Below are 12,272 nucleotides of genomic sequence, written 5' to 3' on the forward strand. Positions count from 1 at the left end.
ACCTAGTCAAAAAGCTAAATGTGAGTGACGCATTGATGGTAAAGTATGATAACCTTATGTTACCAGCTAAGGCCAGGGTGTTGGGGGTTGGAGAATGTGGCATTGAGAGCTGAGCCATGAGCACTGTTTCAAAGTCAGTGAAGTGCTCTGAATGCCGTGTGCAGAATGAGTCAAGTGAACTGTTAGTGGCAGTTTTAGGACTTCTTACCCGTCACAGGAGAGGGTTTCATGAGGATGATTCAAAGCAGATTCAAGAAGCTCGAGCAGAGTTCCTGTCCCTGGTCTCTGTCGGCTCTGGACAGGATCAGGACAGGAGATTGTTCCTTGGTTGGGTTCCTTAGTGGGTGGACCGGCGCTCGCCTGCCGGCGAAGGATTGGTCCTCTTAAGAGGGTGAGTGGCCAATCAGGGCAGTCTACAGGGCTTGTAGGTATTTGGATCTGGGCTGCATCAATGGGCTGTGGTGGCAGCGGCCATCTTTGATTGGTATCGCCTAGTGGAAAGCAATGGATGCAGGGCGAATTTCAGGTACACAGCGCTTTTTCAGTGGCAATACAGCGCAAAAGGCAATTTTGAGCGAACGGGTGCCCATAAGCATAATTTACATGTGCTTTGCATAAAAAAATCATCGGCGGTGAAACTGCTCTCTGCAGTAAGTGGCAGGTCAGCCAGGGTGCCTACCTTCGGTTCTGTTGATGCTCCAGCTCAGCTATGGAGCGAGGCACTGCTCCTGGAGTGGCAGAGGTACCTGCACCTCTGAGAAAGGGCACATGTTATATTGGAATGTTGTTAATAAAGAAACCTAATGATACATACACATAGGTTATGCTGCATCATGAAACATAGAAGTACAATATGTTTAATTTGGCAATTGTCGCTACTAAAATAATGAATGCTACTTTAGCAAAGTTTTAAGTAATATTAAACATGGAATAACAAGTCATATTTCAACACTTACTACATAATTGTGTTATTACAAACAATGCATATATATATGCACAATATATACAAATTAGAGGCACATACAGCTAAAGTAAGCAAAAACGAAACATCACTATAAAAAGTCAATAATATTAAAGTTCATCATTATGCATACAAGTGAATTGTGTGTTTGAAGCCTGCTTATTGCTGAATATATGTCCACTATAAGCCGAAACCAAAACCTAAGGAAAGTCCTTTAAAAACATACAAATAGGTTAATGTCTACATCTATACTACCTTTTGAATTTTCACATTTTCACTGTCAGTGAACAAAAACAAGTGGCCCAAATATGTGAAGTCATTAGTGATGTGAACAATGATATTTGTGATGTCATCGTTGATGTTCTGGGTGTTAGTGTTAGCAGGGTACGCTGTTGGCGCAAGATATGGTTGCTTAGTTTACCATAACTGGCGAATTTCTGGGGTTTTTTTCGGTTTTACTTGAAACCAAAATGTCTCTAACAACGTTTTTTCAATTAATTTCATAGGTTTTTATTAGTGCAACTTAACCATAATGTCCTTTTAACAACGATTTTTTCACCGATATATAAATGGGCTACGTTACTCACTGTAATCGTATTTCTGATGCTTGTATCTGTTTAAATTCACATGCTATGCATAGGCCGACATCTAGTGGAAACTGCAGAGTATTACAGTTGTTGTTTTCGAAACTCAAAAAGAGACGTCAACAGGGCGTGCCAGAAATACTATCCCTAGTGTGACGTCTACTGTACCACGGCCCTTCACGCGTCGAGGTCCCTCCGATTGTTTTGTTTCTGACATGAGGTTGCATGAAGTGTAGCGTGAGTACAGGTGTAGTAAAGCAGATATGTATTAGATAAGCCCAGAAAAATCATCTATGCACCTTCTACTCCAAGGGGATGTGAATCTAAACAGATACAAGCATCAGAAATACAATTACGGTGAGTAATGTATCCCTTCTGAGGCTTGTGGAATCTGCTTAGATCACATGTTATGCAAAGATTAGTGAGCAGTGTTTGGAGAAGGTGGTGGGTTATGAGAAGGTACAGCGGCAAATAGATGTTTTAGAACTTCTTATCCCACCTGAGAATCTGCTCTGGAGTGTGTATCAATCAAGTAGTGCTGAGTGAAAGTATGTACCGAGCTCCATGCAGCTGCTTTGCAAATGGCGTCCAGCAGGACGTTTGTGATAAAAGCCTGTAGCTCCTGTACCCCTAGTGGAGTGTGCCCTTGGTGTTAAAGGCAGTGTCTTGCTTGATAGAGAGATGCAGAGCTGTATGCATCTGACTAGCCATCTGGAGATGGCCTTTTTGGAAATGCGGCCTCCTTCTCTGACTGGTGCTACGAAGACAAACAGTTGGTCTGTTTTTCTGAGCGGTCTGGTCTTGTTTACATAGTAGTGGACCGCCCTGCTTACATCTAGTTTATGGAGTTTTTTCTCAGCTGAGGTTGTTGGGTTCTGAAAGAAAGCCGGTAGCTGGATTGGTGCCGGTAGCTCGATGGATTGGTTTACATGGAATTTCGAAATGAACTTAGGGGAAAACGTAGGGTGCATTCTTTAAAAAAAAATATATATATATTATTGCATTTTAACAACCATAACAACCATCAACAAAACATTCAAATGTTATATAACACATTTTTATCTTATCTGTCTGTATCTTATCTAACTCTACTAATACCCCCCCCCCGCCCCTAACTCAGCCTGTACATAACCCATCTGGGTATGTGCTTTAAATCACTCTGCATCTACCTCCTCCGTTGCAGTCTGTGTGGCATCTTCCTCACCACTGCATGCAAACAAAGTCACAGTTAACGCAATCCATCTTTAAATGTCCACGTCCACGCTCAGCTTTTTGTTCTCTCAGGGCTCTTTCCCATGCTCCAGTTTCTGCGGTAACCCACTTTTCTAGCTCACTCCGCCAAACAGTCATGCCCGGCCCTCTCGCATCTTTCCACTTCATAGCTAAATTGTGTTTGGCTATTATGTACATCAGATCTTTAATTTTATTTAGTGGTTTATCTTTTACATTTCTCTTATATCTGCCCAGCATGCAAGCTTCAGGGGTCTGGATGTCCAGTTCTATACCACCTTGGGATGCCTTTTGTGCCGCCTCCCTCCAGAACCCCTGTACTATCGAACATCCCCAAAACATGTGTACTAGTCCAGCATTTGCCAACCTACATCTGGGGCATTCTTGCCTTTTTGCGCCCTTAAATGTTGTGATGATGGCAGGTGTAAGGTATGCTCTTTGTGTAATGTACAATTGTATTCGCTGTAGTCTAGCATTCCTAGAGACTTTTTTGTGATACAACACCACCTTCTTACACTCTTTATCCTCAAACTTCTTTCCCAATTCCATTTCCCATCTCTCCTTGCACTTCAGTTCTGTTCTCGAATTCCGGTCTATCAATACTTCATAGATCCTAGAGGCGGCGTGTCTGCCCTCTGCCACCGCTAGCAATGTCTCAGCGTCTTCACTCTCTATTGTCTCGTCATTGCTATTCGGCCATCTATCTCGCAGTACCTTCACCACCATATTATGTAGCAGGAACTGGCCTCCATGTATACCGGTGGCTTCTTGCAACTCTGTAAACGTCACCAGCCCCTTTTCATTTCGCAGGTCCCCGACTGTAGCTATACCACACTCCTCCCATCTTGTCCGCAGCATCACCCTACTGCCTGGTCTACCCTCCAAAATTGCTGCTATTGGTACCTGCGGCGAGAGTGGGTCACCATTCCCATGATCCCGCAAGCCCTTTTCCAAACCTGGATGCCCAATTCTACCAGATAAGGATAATTGGTATGTTTCCCGGGGGGAATCCCTAGCAGGTCTTTTAAGTATCTCGTCTTGATAGCTGGTTGTAACAGTACCGTTTCTGTCTTGGGATCGTCGGCCATCCACTGCACCATGTGCTGGAGCTGGCATGCCAAGAAGTATAGTTCAAAACTTGGTATTTTTAACCCTCAATGTTCGTATGGTGTTTGCAATGTGCTCAGGGCCACCCTGTTCCTCCCCTCTAGCCACAGGATCCCCCTGCATAGCTTTTCCAAATCTCAAAAGAACTTCCTAGGAATGGTGTACGGGACATTCCAAAAGCAATGCATGAGTCTCGGCAATGCCACCATCTTCAGCAGCGCTGCTCTGCCCATCACAGATAGGGGTAACTTACTCCAGAACTCTATGGATTTCAGCAACCCGTTTTTGGCCCTTATTGTATTGAGTTAATGTGCCTGTGCAGGGTCCGCCACCATTGCCATCTTGGCTAGTGGGAATAGGCATGACTTACTTTTATTAATTTTGATTCCCGTCAGCGCACTAGAGTTATCCAACACCTTCAGAATATATGAAAAATTCATTTCCGGATTACTAAGCTGAGGTTGCATCCTGCCCTGCCTGGGCACCACATTGCTTCCCCGACCTCCATAGGCCCAGAAACCGCTCTCAAACCGCACGCGCCGACATTTAGCAATTTTCAAAATGTCGGGCGCGATGCAGGATCATAACGAGGCTGAGACGCCTCAGCGTTGCTAGGCAACACGTGTTTGTGTGCCCATTTAATCACAAACATCCGCCGGCAGGCAGAAGAGCCGGCTGCCATTCGAAGGCCTCTTAAGGCCAATTGTCCCTGTTTGCCCCTATTCGCGCATGGACGCGCATACTGATACCTCCAAAGATGCATCTGCTTCCTGCCACTGCTACTCTGTGTCCTAACACCTCCTTGCAGCCAGAAAACATCAGACCTAACACATCATATGAGGTGCGCATATACTGCCAACAGGATCTTTCTGTAAGTAATTGTCTGCCACATTGTGCTGTTAGCTCATATACTCACGCAGCTTCTCCGAGTTTGTACCGTTTTTTAGCCCGCCAGGCCCGTATTCAACTAATGTTACAGCCCACTGCCTCAATTGAACCATCCTAGCTGAATGAGCCTATTGCTGCCCTCTGTACTTGTGAAATCGCCCATCTGAATTCTAGCCAACTGTAGGCCACTGTTATTACCCTGCAACAGCCTGCTTTTACCCCGGCAGCCTTAGTACTCTAGCTGATACTCTATGTATCCAATAGTCACCTGTGACCATCTGGACCTACTGCCATTATTTACATAGCCCATATGTGACTGCCATTTGACTGTTGCATTTAGCCCATATGTGCCTTTCCATTGATTGTTCCATCTAGCCCATATGTGCCTGCCATTTGACTGTTGCAAATAGCCCATATGTGCCATTCCATTGATTGTTCCATCTAGCCCATATGTGCCCTCCATTTGACTGTTGCATTTAGCCCCTATGTGCCTTTCCATTGATTGTTCCATCTAGCCCATATGTGCCTGCCATTTGACTGTTGCATTTAGCCTATATATGCCTTCCATTGATTGTTCCAACTAGCCCATATGTGCCTGCCATTTGACTGTTCCATCCAGCCCATATGTGCCTGCCATTTGACTGTTGCATTTAGCCCAGATGTCTACGTAGTCTGCTGTATTAAGACTAAGCATTTAGGGTACTCCCCCACAATACATACGCTTTATAAAACTCTACCTTTGGTATATCACCAACCTGCTGCTCCTAACCTGCCTAACCTCCTGTACTAGCCTCCACCTCACTACTAAGACTCTCCAACGCAACCCTACCTATATAACCACTTCCTTCTGCTCCACCATGGAGCAAGCAAACCTCACCAATGGATCTAGGACTGGATCTTCCAACGAACCCCTAAGCATACCATGTAGCCCCCCCACCAGAAATTCCAGACTCAGAGCAAGACTCACGAGATTACATGAGCCATTGACCAAATCCCTCCCTGTCACCAATAAAAGAACCATAACTCAACAAGCCAGCACTGCTAATTGTACAACTAGGTCATCGCCAACCTCAACTATGAAAACCAAAAAAAAAAAAAAAACACCACTGCAGCCCCTCCGCTCAAAGGCGGACTAATAAATACCAGATCCCTAACGGCGCATGCCACTGACATCTGCAAACTTATACTGTCTAATAAATTGGACTTCCTTGCCATCACTGAGACCTGGATGCATGAGGCAGCTGGACCCCTACTATCCCTAGCAAACCCAGATGGCTACACCATTTTGAGACAAGATAGAAATAACATGCGAGGTGGTGGCATTGCCATTATTGCCAAAATCAGTCTAAACATGAGAACTAGCTCTGTTAGGGAGAATTCTCATTCTATGGTTAATTTCCCTTAACTATAGAGTCCCTCAGCAGCTTTGCTGGATTTGAAGGGTTTGTCTCTTTTCACCTGCTAAGAGGGAGACTCTTTTTCCTACTCTAAGGCATTTTTGCTATGTGTGTTCTAGGCTATTTTTGTGTTTAATGCCTATGGGATCTTTCTCAACCCCATAGGAACCATCTTTATTCACATTCACATATATTACACAGCACCCTCAGTGCAGTGACACAGGGGTGTCGTAGCGACCCCCAAACATAGACTCCATACCCTGGGACTGACTACTGTCTCCCAGGGCATGTAAAGTCCCCATTGACTTTACTAGTCAAATCCTATGAACTAATCCAGTACAACCCATCTTACTATGGAGGTACTGGAATGGGTTAATAGTTTTTCCCCTATGTTCATTTTCAAGAGGGTACCGTACAGTCCCTCTCTCAAAAGTTTCTGGCTGGTGGCAGTGGTTACTACCATAAATATTAGACCGCAAATATTTCCCTATGGGATTTTCCCATTGTTCGAGGCTACCACTTTTTCTGACAGCCTCTAACATACCGCCACTGCATTTTAATATTAACTTTACTCCGGTAGGTTTTATTTGCCAGAACTTTAATATAAATTCTTTCTCGTGTCTTTCTCTAAACTCCTAACCCAGGTCAGTGATCCTTGTTCGTCCTTTTGGCGGGCTTCTACCGAGAAGCCCTCCTTTCGGTGCCACTGAGTCTGGGGTGGGTCCATTGTGTGGGAGGGGGAGTAGGACCCCTGGACAGGGTTGCCTCCGCAAACCATGTCGCACACTATCTTGATAGGCTGGACGGTCTCCCGCCAAGATGACCACTCCACTGTGTGAGTGACAGCTAGGCTGTATGAATGGGGATATTTTTGCATAAAAGCAGGATCCTGAGGACTGGAAGAGCAAGACGTCGCCACTGGGACTAAGAAGCTGAAGATGAGAGAAGCCAAAGACATCTGCAATGACTGAGCCACCGGTGAAGCCCTGCTGCAGCATCTCACCACTTTTCTCCACACGACGGAGAAGATCTTCACCTGAAAGAGCCTTCTTCCCTTGAGCTGGTGGGGCCAACCAGTTTGACAATCGCATCCCCGGACCTGCCTTGGTCGAATCTCCCATACCCTGTACCCGGAGGCTGGATAGCCAGGCACCAGTCCACCCGGACCGCGATTTAAAGGAACGTACCTTTTATTCGTCGGGCAGCACCACGGCTAGTTTCATCCCTAGGTAGTGCAGTAACTCGAACCTTCCTCCACGACGAGAGCCTCTCTTCCTCTGCTGGATCACCCAAACTGCAGGAACTACCAGGAACAACTGCCACTGCAGGAGCCACTTCTTCATTTAAAAGGTACATTGTTCCGCCAGGTGCCCTTTCTTCGCGGTAGCACTAAAGGTGTTTTAAATCCTTTACCTACCTGTTGGGCCGGCTGCCCCTCTCTCTTAACATTGTCTTTTCAACTTCTGCAACCACCTTTTCAAATTCGTTAACCAAAGACTTGACTGCAGCTACAAGAACATTTTGCTCCTTGGCCCTTGCCCTGTACCACTGACTCTGGCACAGGCCTACCGACTCTGGTCACATTTGTTAGATCTGCTTTCTTTAGATTGATTCTCAATAAGAACTGTGTTGGTGCACCTATCTCTTACAACCACCCCTTCCTTCCCTTTTCTAAACCTTGTGAAATGCCATTTTGCTCAGTTTTCATTTAAGTATTGCTTATACTGATACACTGCCTTGCTTAAACTGGGTCACAAACTAATGGGAAGTGTTGCTAGGGTTTAGAAGAAGCTGTTTCTATATAACTCGTGCTTTCCCTCCCTTGTGAGGAATTATTAGAGGATCCCTTGTGTGTAGTTGTCACTGTGCCGTTTTGCTCAGTTTTCACTCTGGTTCACTTGGTCTGCAATTCAACTTGGGAGTGTGTATATTTTTCCTTTGACTTAACTTAACTTGCTTGATGACTGTGATACATGTGTTTTCTTAGAAGTGTAAAATAAATATATATCTACTTTTTAAATACAAAGCTTTGGTCAGTGTTTCCTTGTTCCATAGCCTAGTGGGCCTATTGTGTAAACCCTGAATACTGCTCATCTCCCTCTTGAGATTAGTCTGACTTCTCAGCCACAGCTACCAACTAAATCTTTGTGGTACAGACTGATACCAAAGGGGATTTATTGCTCTCACCTGTAGTCCTAATCTTGTGTAGTGCTCCCTAAGGGAACTGCACTGGATTCTGCCTAACACTGGTGTACTGCGGTGAGGATAAAAGTATTGGATTTACATTTTAGAGTTCTGCTAGTGCTTTGGTTCAAATAACCACAAGGCTAACTATCACAAGAATTTAATTTTAAACACAAGTCAAAATTATGGAAAGTTACAGCCAGGAGACCCTCCTTACTAATACTGCTGATTATTTAAGGGATCTGTGTAGACAGAAAGGTCTTCCTGTCAAAGGCAAGAAATTAGAAATGATTGATAGACTGTTAGAGAAACAAAGTCTGGATAGTGGTGCTGTAGTGCCCACTCCTCCAGCAAATGTAGCAAACAGTAATGAGGATAATGTTGAAGATGTTATTGTTGAGACAGATGAGGAAGAGGAGGAGAACAATGTCACCCCCTCTGGCCCTCTACCTCCTCAAAGGCCTCAACCTGTGGCTACTGGACCCTTACCAGGTCCCACATTAAGTCCTGAATTTATCTCTCGAGAAAAAATGAGACTTGAACTTGAATTCAAAAGAATTAGTGCCCAAACTGAACAGAGACATCAAGAACTAAGGCTAAAAGAAATGGATCTCAACCCTGAGCTTGAGATGAAGAAATTGTCTTTGGAAAATGCTTCTCTCCCCGAATCTTCTAGATCTTCCAGTCCAAAAAGACCCCGGGTGCCTAAAGAGATTGTGGGTATGTATGAACCTAGGTTGGATGTATTAGATTGGCTTGCTATGTTTGAATATAATCATGGGCTCCAGGATATCACAGGGACTCAGTTGATTCCCTGGTTATTCTCTAGGCTCCCCCTGTTGCATCTGATGTGGTAATGGAGTTGGGGGAGGTAGATAGGATGGATTATGAATGTGTAAAGCTACCTTTCATAGCTAGATTTGGGAAGACTCCTACCCAGTACTTTAAGAGGTTTAGGACCCTCAGAAAGCATGATAGTACCCCTTGTGCTACTTGGGTGAATGAGTGTTTCAAGAACTTAGACGGATGGATTAAGGGTTATAGAGTTAACACTTATGAAGGAATGAGAATTCTTGTCATGATGGAGTCTATCTATGATGCCTGCTCTCCTGAGCTCAGACAGCACTTGGCTGATTCAAAAGAATTAGATTGTAAGAAACTAGCTAAGGATGCTGACTTGTGGGTTGCCAACAGGGCTAATCACAAGGATTCAGGGGTAACTCAGAAAAAGGATGATGGAAGGCAGCCAAAGAAAGACAACAAAGAGAATTCAAATAATTCCAATTCCAAAGAGGGCCTAACCCAAAAAATTGTGGAACCCACCCGTAATAGAGGGAGAACCCTCGATTGGTTAGCAGACTATAACTGTTCTGCCACCATTACCTCCATCTCCGCTCAACTATGGACGCACCACTACTTGATAACCTATGACTTATCTACCACTAGGCCACTCTCTCTTGTAGCCAATATTGCACCCTCATGCCCTAAGAGGAATAAAAAAAGTATCACTAAGGACAAAGTAATTCCTGCCATTCTACCCATCCTAAACCACCTTGATGAACATCTAGACCCAGAGATGCTCGTTGAAGAATGTAACAAAATTGTACGAACCACACTTGACAACATCACCCCTCTAAAACGTAGACCAAGCAAACCCAAAGCCCACCTGAATAAATGGTTCACCCCCGAATTGAAAGATCTCCGTCAACTTAAAAAAAGCTGCGAATCCACTTGGAGACTCACCCCTTCAGAAGACCACAAAAACAAACGCATAGAAATCTCCTCTCAGTACAAGAAGGAAATGATCCTGCCCAAATGCAACTCATACAATAAACACATCTCTTCAGCCCACTCAAGTATGAGGGAGCTGTTTGCTATTTTAAAGGAACTAGAGTCACCTACTCCCATCCCAGATATATGCACAAAAGACAAAGCCTGGTGCACAGAGATACAACATGCTCTGGCCAACAAAGTTACCATGCTCCAAAAAAAAAAATAGCGGCTAAGAAAGCATCTCTCAAGCAGCCGCCTATATCTAACACCAACCCACCCTCTATGGAGCAAAACACTACTACCCAATTTAGATTTAGAAAAACATCTATCTGAGAGGTGGAGAAAGTTATCCTCTCTCTTAAGCCATCAAAATGCCAAGGTGACTTGTGCACTGCACAACTCATTAAAAATGCTGCTAGAGATCTCCCCCCCCTTCATAGCTAAACTCGTAAATGCCTCATTCAATTCAGGCACCGTGCCGTCCAACCTGAAACAATCATGGGTACTGCCGTTGCTAAAAAAAACAATCCCTAGACCCCCTCATTCCCACTAATTACTGCCGCATCGCGACAGTCCCCTTCCTGTTAAAAATCCTGGACAAGATTGCATACACCCAAATCCAAACATTCCTAGAAAACCACAAGCTCCTAGAAGTAAGGCAGTCTGGCTTCCATCCACAACATGGGGCCGAGACTGCTCTCATCGATTTGAAAGCTCAAATTGATGAGCTGAAAGACAAAAGGTCAAATAGCCCTCCTCTTACTCTTGGATCTTTCGGCCGCATTCGACCTTGTAGATCACAAAGTCCTCTGCAACCACCTTAACTCCGCTGCACATTTCTCTAAGGAAGCCATAATTTCGGTTGAATCCTTCCTTAGCAAAAAGACCATGAGGGTGTTCTCCCCCTCAGATGCAGCGCACCCGATCCCCATTTCATGCAGCATTCCCCAGGGCTCCTGTGTGTCTCCGACATTATACAACATATTTATTAAGCCCCTTTTTGATGATCTGGACCTTCTTGGTATCACCTAGACTAACTATGCAGATGATACCCAGATTCTCCTCCCGCTTTCAGGGGATTACAATAAGGATTTGGCCTTGGTAAATCGGGTGCATCTCATCATCCAGGCATGGATGGCTACTCACGGTCTATGCCTGAATGATGACAAAACAGAGTTAATCATTCTGGGCACACACGCCAATCTCAAAAAACTAGGCCAGGATTGCTCTGCCTTTGAGATCGATGGGAACACTATTAAGGTAGCCAAGGAAGTGAAGACTCTAGGCTTCCATCTAGATGCCACCCTCTCCTTCAACAAACAGGTGAACTCACTGGCCTCAGCCACAGCTTACACATGTAAGCTCATTAGAGCAGGTAAACACTTTATCTCAAATGACAATTGCATGATTCTAGCTAGAGCTCTCGTTCTATCTAGACTTGATTACTGCAATGCCTTATATATTGGGGCCAACAAGCACACCCTACACAGAATACAAATCCTACAAAATAATGCCTTGAAAGCAGCTCTTGGTATCCCCAGATGATCACACATGACGATAAGGCGTAATAACAACTGGTTGTCGACCCAAGAAAAAATCCTACTGAAAGTTGCCTCCCTTACACACAAAGCCTTGCACAACGCAGCTCCTCCCTATCAAACGGATAGATTTGTAGAAAGAAGATACTTATCATCCCTAGATTCAAATTGACTAAGGGTGGAGGTGCCAGCTTTCCCGTCCGGGCGGCCCAAGTATGGAACTCACTGCTCCACACTTTACGTGAGGAGAAATCCTACCTCAAATTCAGAACTACATCAACCATCTGAAGCAATCAATCAACTAGCCAGTACCTCCCCCCCCCCCTCACCCTGCTGTTATAACACCTGTAAACTGTAGAATATTCTGTATATAATTTACTGTATTATTGCTATGGCCTTTGTATATTTTTAGCATGATGTGTAATTATGTAACTATGTAACCTACGCCTCGCATATCCTTTACTGCTGCGCCCTCTTACCCTCGGGTCTGGTGTGCATTATAAATGAATAAAACAAACTAACTCAGGTACAACACAAATTCGTCCGCATACATGGACACTACACGCTACACCCCTCCTGTCTCTATTCCTACATTTCCATATTCCTGCCT

General features: G+C 44.6%; 1 protein-coding gene across 12 annotated transcripts in view; it reads right to left on the reverse strand.

Annotated features, from left to right (window-relative positions):
- The window catches only part of EIF4G3 (eukaryotic translation initiation factor 4 gamma 3), a 4,880,525-nt gene that overhangs the window by 1,120,894 nt on the left and 3,747,359 nt on the right, over positions 1 to 12,272 (reverse strand). The gene's annotated exons all lie outside the window — the stretch shown is intronic.

Source organism: Ambystoma mexicanum, chromosome 8 (genome assembly GCF_040938575.1).
Source record: "Ambystoma mexicanum isolate Mex_15411 chromosome 8, UKY_AmexF1_1, whole genome shotgun sequence".
Lineage (NCBI taxonomy): Eukaryota > Metazoa > Chordata > Amphibia > Caudata > Ambystomatidae > Ambystoma > Ambystoma mexicanum.